This window comes from Suricata suricatta, chromosome 8 (assembly GCF_006229205.1).
Source record: "Suricata suricatta isolate VVHF042 chromosome 8, meerkat_22Aug2017_6uvM2_HiC, whole genome shotgun sequence".
NCBI lineage: Eukaryota > Metazoa > Chordata > Mammalia > Carnivora > Herpestidae > Suricata > Suricata suricatta.
Genome location: NC_043707.1, coordinates 88,267,549 through 88,276,443, shown reverse-complemented (window position 1 = coordinate 88,276,443; position 8,895 = coordinate 88,267,549).

The window sequence follows — 8,895 nt, the reverse complement described above, 5'->3', positions numbered from 1 at the left end:
AATAGTAAATGTATCTGTAACACTTAAAATCATGTATTGGAAAGAGATACTGCTTTTAAATATACACTGCCTGATGTGCCTTTGAATAGATTTCCCTTGGCTAACAAACTTTTACACAAAATATATAGCTGGTAACTTAACAAATAAAGCATGTGTATTTACTATTTTGTTCCTATGGATTTAATGCTAAAGTGACCCAGTGCCATTTTGAATGGATGGTATTAAAATTTACAGGGCTGAAATAGCTTATTATTCTGCTGGTTAATGTGGCTTGTATCATGGATCATTTATTTTTATGGAGCTTTCAACCCTTTGTGTGCATATGAAATGATGCTGAGGCGTTGTTCCTGGATGGTAAGAGAACTGCCCAGAGGACGTTTGTTAAAGGTCAAAGACAAATTGTACACATGTGGAGAAAATTAGCAACGCTATAGTCCTATGGAGAAACTGATGTGTCATTCATATCAAAAAGAATTTAACAGATGAGAAAACAGTTAATGCTTTATGCTTCAAAAAATGTATTGATGTCTTATTTTTCCCCAAAACAACTTTACTAAAAAAAAGGAAAAAAACCCGTAACTTTTGAAATCCCTTTCCTTCTGCTTCTTCTGGCTTTTAAGGTAGCTTTTCAATATGAATTAGTGAATTTTCCGTATTTTTTTCTGTTAGTGCCTTAGTGAGAATGTGTCTATGTAATAATTCATCACAAACAATATTTGTCAATCTCCATAGGCCAATTTTGAATCTGGATTAGATCATAAGTACAGTAAGTAAATGAACTGCATTTTTTCATTACACATTTGTGAACATCTCCTCTCTTGGAACAATAGCCGGGCAATCATATTGCAATTTTGCATGAATAAATCAGAATGAAGAAAATTCTTCAGGACATAGAAAGTCCATTATAAAAATGGCTTTATTTTTTTAGAGTTCTGAAGCCTCATCCATGAGATAATTTCTTGCCATCTGTCCTAGGCTGTGTTAGGAATCAAAACCTTAAAACATGATGGTAGTTAAAAAGCAAAAAAGGAAGCAGTTTACCAGCATATTGCCATGTACTATAATTCAGACAGTCAATGATGAATTCTAGCAATTATATGGCAGCATAAGAATATACAGTAAAAACTTGCTAATTGCAGCTAACTTGGAGGAATACTAGTTATCACAGAAAGCTTTGTGACAGAAAGTTTGAGGGAGGTATTAGCTAACACTGTGTTAAATCATCTTGTAAAAGATAAATGTATCAGTTCAATATTGTGTACATTGTATACCTTACACTTTTTTTTTTTAGAGAGAGAGCATGAGCAGGCCAGAGGGGCAGAGAGAAGGAGAGAGGGAGGGAGGGAGGGAGACAGAGAGAGAGAGAGAGAGAAAGAGAGAGAGAGAGAGAGAGAGAGAGAGAGAGAGAGAGGGAGGGGGGGAGGGAGGGAGGGGAGAGAGAGAGAGAGAGAGAGAGAGAGAGAGGGAGGGAGGGAATCTTAAGCAGGCTCTCTGCTCAAAATGGAGCCTGACATGGGGCTCCATCCCAGAACCCTGGAATCATGATCTGAACTGAAATCAAGAGCAGAATGCTCAGCCGACTGAACCACCTATGCATTCCTAAAACTTTTTCTTTTAAAGAAATGACACTGTAAATTTGAGGAAATTGTTTCATTTTGAAACACCCTGAACTTTCCTAGTATTTTGCCTTTCCAATAGGTGTTCTGAAAGGGACATCCCTCTTCCCAGATCTGCAGTGCCCACTCCTACCATGAGCCATCACTGCTGCTTTTCCCTTCTCAGAACGCCCCCTCCCCTACTTAAAGCAACTTTCTTTACTTTTCAGCATCAGTCTTGGGTCTTGCCTTTTCTCTAAATCCTTCTCCATCCATTCCTTCCCTCCTGTTCTCTTCTTTCATCTCTCATAATTGGGCTCCTGATTGCTCTCTAGCAAATTTGTGAATAATAGTTTTGTTTTCCTTACTAGCCTGAAAACATCTTGAGTATATGGACCATGTATCCTGACAGCACCTAACAATAAAATGGAACACATCTTAACTTTTCAAGCAGAAATCACATGCACAGATTGCACTATGCTGCTAACTACCAACAACAGAGATAATAATAACACACAATTTGACTCTAGAGGAACTGGGAAGTGACCACAGAACAGGCTAGAGTATGTTTTCATAAGAAAAGTCCAGAATATCTTTATCTGCTTAAGAGAATCAGGGAAGGCTTCATAAAAGAAATAGTACTAACCTAGATTATGAAGGTGCTAAATAGAATTTCGGTAGACAAAAGAGTTCAGAATATGGGAAGAAATCTAGACTGGATTAAAAAAAAAAAAACAACCCACAGTGTTGATGAAGATAAGTGGTTAGAACTAGCACTGGAAGGGTCCATGAATGGCAACATGAATGTCTGGGCAAGAAAGCCACACACAGGCCATAGGCAGTCATCAAAGACTTTTTATTAAGCTCATGGTGTACGTGAAGTGACTCTTAAGATGAATGTGTCAGTAAAGAGAGAGAAGACCACTTAGGAGAAGGGAGAGGTAGTGAGAGGCGGAACCGGGTGAAATGGAAAGGAGAGGCAGTCGTAGGGAACCTTGAGGGACAAAGTCTTCCTGACCAGGCCCAGGGGAAGGAGGAGTCGAGGTGGCTCTAAGGCGACGTGACAAAGCGGCTCCAGACGTTTGAAGTCTCAGGTCTGAGTCCTGCTGTCCTAGTCACTAGTTAAGTGACCTTGAATAAATGACTAACCTCACTTAAGCCATAACTTCCCCACCTTAAAGCAAAGCAATGATAATGCCAGTGTCTGCCTCACAGAGTTTTGGATTGAGGCAGACAAGGAGGGCTGGGAGCCTCAGAAACCAGCCCTCGGAGGCTGAACGCTGACTGTAAGGGAGGAGCTTGGGGGTGCCGCCTAAACCGAGCTTGTTTTAGCTTGTTAAACCCAGCAAAAGTACATGTTTGCTAAGCATGTAACAGATGGGAAGTCCTCAATCAATAGTGGCTCCGATGATTGTGGTTGAAAATCTGAATCGGGCAACTAAATCAATGGTCCTGTTAGCAAAAATATAGAAGACAGCAAGGAAGAATTTGAGAACTAAACTACTAACCTTGATTTTGTACTTGTTGAATTTAAGTTAATAATGGGACAGTCAGATGGAAGAAGCCTGAGGCGTTTGAAAAAGTGGGACTGGCGCTGAGCTACATTGAGGTGAGAGGTTAGACTTGGCAGGCAGCCAGACTGAAACCTAACATCTTCCTCCTGCTTTATAAAATATTCATCAGCAGGAGCAAGTATACGGAGTACTAATAGCAAATTACTGAAAATTTAGTTAACTCTGGGAAACCCTCCCCCAGAATCAGCAGGGAAAATTTCCCTCAACACCAAAATTAAATGACGCCTTTCTTTCTTTTTCTATTTTTAAAAATTTCTAAATGATCCATCTTGGTTGTCAGACATCATGAGAAATAAAAGGTTCTCTCAAAAATACATCAGCATATTGAATGCAAGTGTCAATGCTGGTGGCTGTTGTCACCGTTAATGCAACAACTTTAAAGAAAATGTAATAGGAGGCCCTTATGACAGAGTCCAAAAGATTACGAGCTGGGAAATTAAGTGCTACTCCAGCTCATTGATTTTTTTTTAAACTGTAGGGAATTATCCAGTATAGAAGGTGATTTAAAAAACAACAGTTGAGAAATTAAAACTTTTAAATCTAGCATTTTAGAGAATGAACACTTGCCTTGTTGGGACCATTACTTGACCTGTCTTTCTAGATATTATCAAAAACCACATTAAGAAAACTCAATATTAAACAGCTATGGATAGTTTACTATGCTTTTCTGCTCTCACAATTCTTAAGAAGGTGGCATACACCCACCGCTTCTGATCTTCTCTGCTACTCCACCTTGCCCTCCTGCGGTCTGCTCCCCCCGCTCCACACTGATGCTTTCACCAACAGCAGCACTGGAGCTCCAGGCTAAATGGGCCACACATTTCTCTGGCCACACTCCACCTTCACTCTGTTCTGAATTCACTTCTTTTGAGCAGCAAATGTGGGGTAGTTGTTTTTTGTTTGAGGTTTGGGTGTTTTTTGTTATTTTTTTCTTTTTAAGCATGGACTTGACAAATACTCATTTTACCTTCCAGCCTTTTTTAGCTTGTGGCCAGTGCCCTTAGCCTCGGTCTTTTTCAAAGTTAAAAATGATTATAATAATGATCACTACTTATTATTGATCAGTAGCCAATGACTGCGGCTCACGTTCTTGCCTTGAAGACTTAGCAGGAAAGTATACGTAAACATCTGGCCCATCATAGACCTTTACTCTGGACATCCAATTTCTTCCTACAGATGCTGTTTTCCTAAAGAATTGAGCATATGCTCTAGCAATTTCTGCTCACCACCATAATGTAATACCCTAGATTACTTGTTTTTTTTCTTTCTGTTCAAAGTTTTAATCATCTACTACTGCCATATTTGAATGACAAATAACTTTTCCTTGAGTCCACATTTATTACGAAATCTGATTCATCCCCAGACTTAGCTTGTTTTTGATAATCTCTACCTGTTTTTATACCACTTCCAATAAGATGTCTTGCCTCCACTTCAGTACTTACTTGGTTTCTTTAAATGTTTTTGCTCATTGCTACTTATTTTTTCCTTAGTGGCCATTTGATCTTATATGTTCTCTTCCCTTTTTCACATGTGTGAACACATACTAGAACACGACTGTCAGGTTTATTGAGACTTAAATATGCTAAGTATCTGATTAAAGTTTCCTGTAATTTCTCCGCAGTTGCTTTCATCACTAGTTTAACTATGGAACACAACTTTTTCTTCCCCTAGTGCAGGACATAACTTGAAACTTGTGGCTCTCCATCCACCCACCAGGCTATTTCCCTACTTAGCAAGGAACCAGTATAACCAGTGTGGGAAGCACTAAGCTTCGCTTTCCATTTGTAATCATAAAAGGAAAATTGTTGCTTCCTGCAAACAATGAGGGTGGATCATCTAACTACCAAAAGGACAGAATATCCATTCTGATTTGTGCAGGGTGTGCTGGGAAATCATTTTAAAAATACATATGAGAAATATTAAAGAGAGCCATTATTTCACTCTGAAATTAAAGAAAAACTGTATGTTATTAGTTAATTATAAAAATCCATTATCCTTATATTTTTTAAGAAAAATTCCATAACAAGAACTTTAAGTTTGGAAGGAGAGCTAAAAAATTAAAAATACAGCTAAGTTGCTCATTTGCATCCCTGTTCATAAACATAAATAAAAGCCTTCAAAGGACTCACTCTAGAGAGTTGGGTCAATTTGAGGAAATTAGGCAATTAGGAAATGTCCTTAAACATAGGTCAGCAAACAATAAGGGGCTAAATAGTAAATATTTTCAGCTTTGTAGACAATATGGTCTCCAACTTAACTACTTAACTCTGCTGTGGAAGCACAAAAGCAACCATGGACAGTAAATAACTATGTTAAGTGTGCTGTGTTCCAATAAAACTATTTGTGTAACTAAAAGCTTAATTTTCTGTATTTCTCATGTATCATGAAGTTACTCTTCTTTTGACTTTTTTCCAACTATTTTCGAAGTAAAAACCCTTCTAGTGGTATGTAAGCCATACAAAATCAGATGATAGGGCCATAGGTTGACCACTTTTGTTCTAAAGAGCTCATCTTAGCAGAAGAAGAGAATTAGAATCATAATAAAGAAGTTAAGATTTTAATATATCTAAGCAGAAAGTGGAAAGTAACCAGCAATGGCATAGAAAAAGACAGTAACACTTCTAAATTAATCAGTGAGAAATGCAAACAAAAATATTAAAATAAATATCAGATTATACAGAATAAATCAAGTATATCATGTCACTCATTAAACATGAGTTTGCTTCATTTTCTTATCAGATTGAATTAACAAATAAAAGCCACAAATAAATAAAAAACACATTCAGTTCTTCTGATTTATAACATATCAAAGTAAATAATATTATACCATGATTGAATAGATTTATTCTGAGAAGGCAGAGAAATTTCAACCCAAGAAAGGCTAGCAAAGGAATTCTTCATCTTAACAAAAGGAAAAATATCATACGATGAAGATAAATAGGTGTTTAATTGAGAAGCTAGTTATAACAAAATAAGTTCTTAAGCAATATATAATAGAACACTCTTAAGATGGCCAATAATATATATACATATGTAATGTAAAGGCTACTTTATTACTTTAATATTTATTTTTAAAAATATTTTAAACAGCAAACCTGAGATGAAATGTTAAAACCATTTCCCTTAAAATTAGGAACATGAAAGAGATGCCCACTGTCATCATCATCGTTAAGAATTCTTCTAGTGGTTACCCTCCCAGTAAGGACCTTTCTAGCCTCCTTGTCTCAAATCTACTCTACCACCAAACCTTCCTATCCCCTTCCCACACTTTCTTTTCTCCTCAGCATCACTCATTATTTAATATTTCTATAATTTATGTCTGCCTCTTGTTAGGATATACACTTTATTCATCTGTTTTATTCACAGTCGTATCCTTAGAATCCACAACAATGCCTGGCATTAATCTCAATAAGCATTGCTACATGAAGAATATGAAGCAATAAATATTGGAAGAGATAAAATTACTTTTTTATTGGTAGATGATAATATTGTATACCTAGAAAGCCCAATATAAACTAGTAAAGCAGCCATTAAATTTAGTAAAATAACTGGACAAGGTTCTGGAGAAAATATGAACATACAAAAATCAAGATTTTACTTTGTACCACAATAAGCATTTAGAAATGAACATGGGGGAAATTTCTCATTCACAGTGGCAAATAAAAGTAGTAAATAAAAAGGCAATATAAAAAGGTACAAGATATACATAATTAGCATTACAAAAATTTATTAAAAGAACTAAGATGCTATGTTATTATAGTAACATATTTTGGATAGGAATTCTTAATATCATAGAATATGGTATTTCCCTCATTAGTATAAATCTAATGCAATTTAAATTGTAATTCCAATAAAGTTTTGTGAGAACAAAGTAAAATAATTATAAAATCCATATGGAAGAATCTATGCTTCATAATAGCCATAAAAATTCCCCCAAAAAACCTAATCTATAATGATGGACAGTTTTTCTTAAAACATATTAAAATTTCCCATAAAATTACTGAAATCAAAGTAGTATGTGGCTAATTCAGAGTAAATAGATGAGTGAACAGAATAAAGGCCCTATAATAGTTCCAAATGAAATGAAAACAACATATAACTAAAGTGACATGAAATTCCCATGGGCAAAAGATGGTTCATTTAATAAATAGTGCAGGAAAGATGTTCTGTCCATTTGGAAGAAAGTGAAAATTAAACATTTCACACTATACAAAAATAAATGTAATGTGGGTTAAATTTAATTTTTTAAATTTTATTTACTTATTTTGAGAGAGAGAGAGAGAGCACTTGTGTGTGTACAGAGGAGGGGCAGAGAGAGAGAAAGAGAAAGAGAAAGAGAGATAATCCCAAGCAAGCTCTGTGGTATTAGCATGGAGCCAACCAGGGGCTCGAACTCACGAACCATGAGATCATGACCTGAGCCTTTTTGTTTGCATTTCCTAACTTGAAACATATATTTTTCACCCATCCTAACTATAGGATTTAAGTGAAAAGAGTAGGTCTCATTTTTCCTTTTTGTTTCTCTATGTACTTATATAGATATATTTTAAATAACTAATAAGTATATATCAAATATATAGTAACAATTACAAATATCCTGAAAAAATAAACATATGTTTTTCCCTAACAGCTTGATAAGCTATCCCATTGAAGTAAAAGTGTCAGTATATAAGGATACATAAACAAGGCTGTTTACTTCATCTTTATTTATAATGTCAAATACCGCAAACAACTTGAATATCTATTGATGAAATCTCAAAACGTACATGTTGTAGAATAAGAACTCTCAAATTTTTTGGTCTCAGGACTCTTGACCCTCTTAAAAATTATTAAGAACTTCAAAGAGCTTTTGTTTATGTGGGTTGAACTTATCCACATTTATCATAATGGAATTTAAAACAGAAAAATAAAAATATTTACTAACTCACATATTATAAACCTACCACCTGTTAACACTATAACATATTCTATGAAAAATGTCTATTTTCACAAAACAAAACACATATGGGAAAAGACTGGCACTGCTTGACATTTTTGCAAGCCTCTAAGGATGGCCTTAATAAAATACAGCTTAATTTTCATTATCAGCTTCTGCATTCAGTCTGTTACTGTGTGTTGTTTTGATTGAATATATGAAAAGTCCAACCTCACAGAAAATCCAGATATTTAGTTGGAAAAAGGAAGATTATTTTAACAGATAATTTTTCTTTCATTAATTTAAGATGATTCCAATTTTATTTAATAAAATGATCTTTTCAGATAATTTTTATATTCTTTCTTAATATTATACCAAGACTTGAGAAGCAGCAGTTTATTAAAGGTTAGTTGCAATGTTGAATCCGAAACCACATCAATGAATTTTTGTACTGTTAGATTAAAAATTTATTTTGCACATTGAATGGGTCTTTTACCCATTAATGATTTCATAATATCATGCATTGATCATTTGAAAAATACTGGTTCACTGTGTTATGTAGATCTCACAAATGTTAACACATTTCACTACACAATTTCAAAAAGTAAAATTCATTAATATCACCCCTGGTTCTCGTGGTAGAGGATAAGCTTTTTTTTGTTTGTTTTCAGATATTTATTTTTTTTCCATAATATTTTATTGTCAAATTGTTTTCCATACAACACCCAGTGCTCTTCCCCTTAAGTGCCCTCCACCATCACCACCACCTCTTTTCCCCCCTCCCCCTTCCCCTTCAACCCTCAGTTCATTC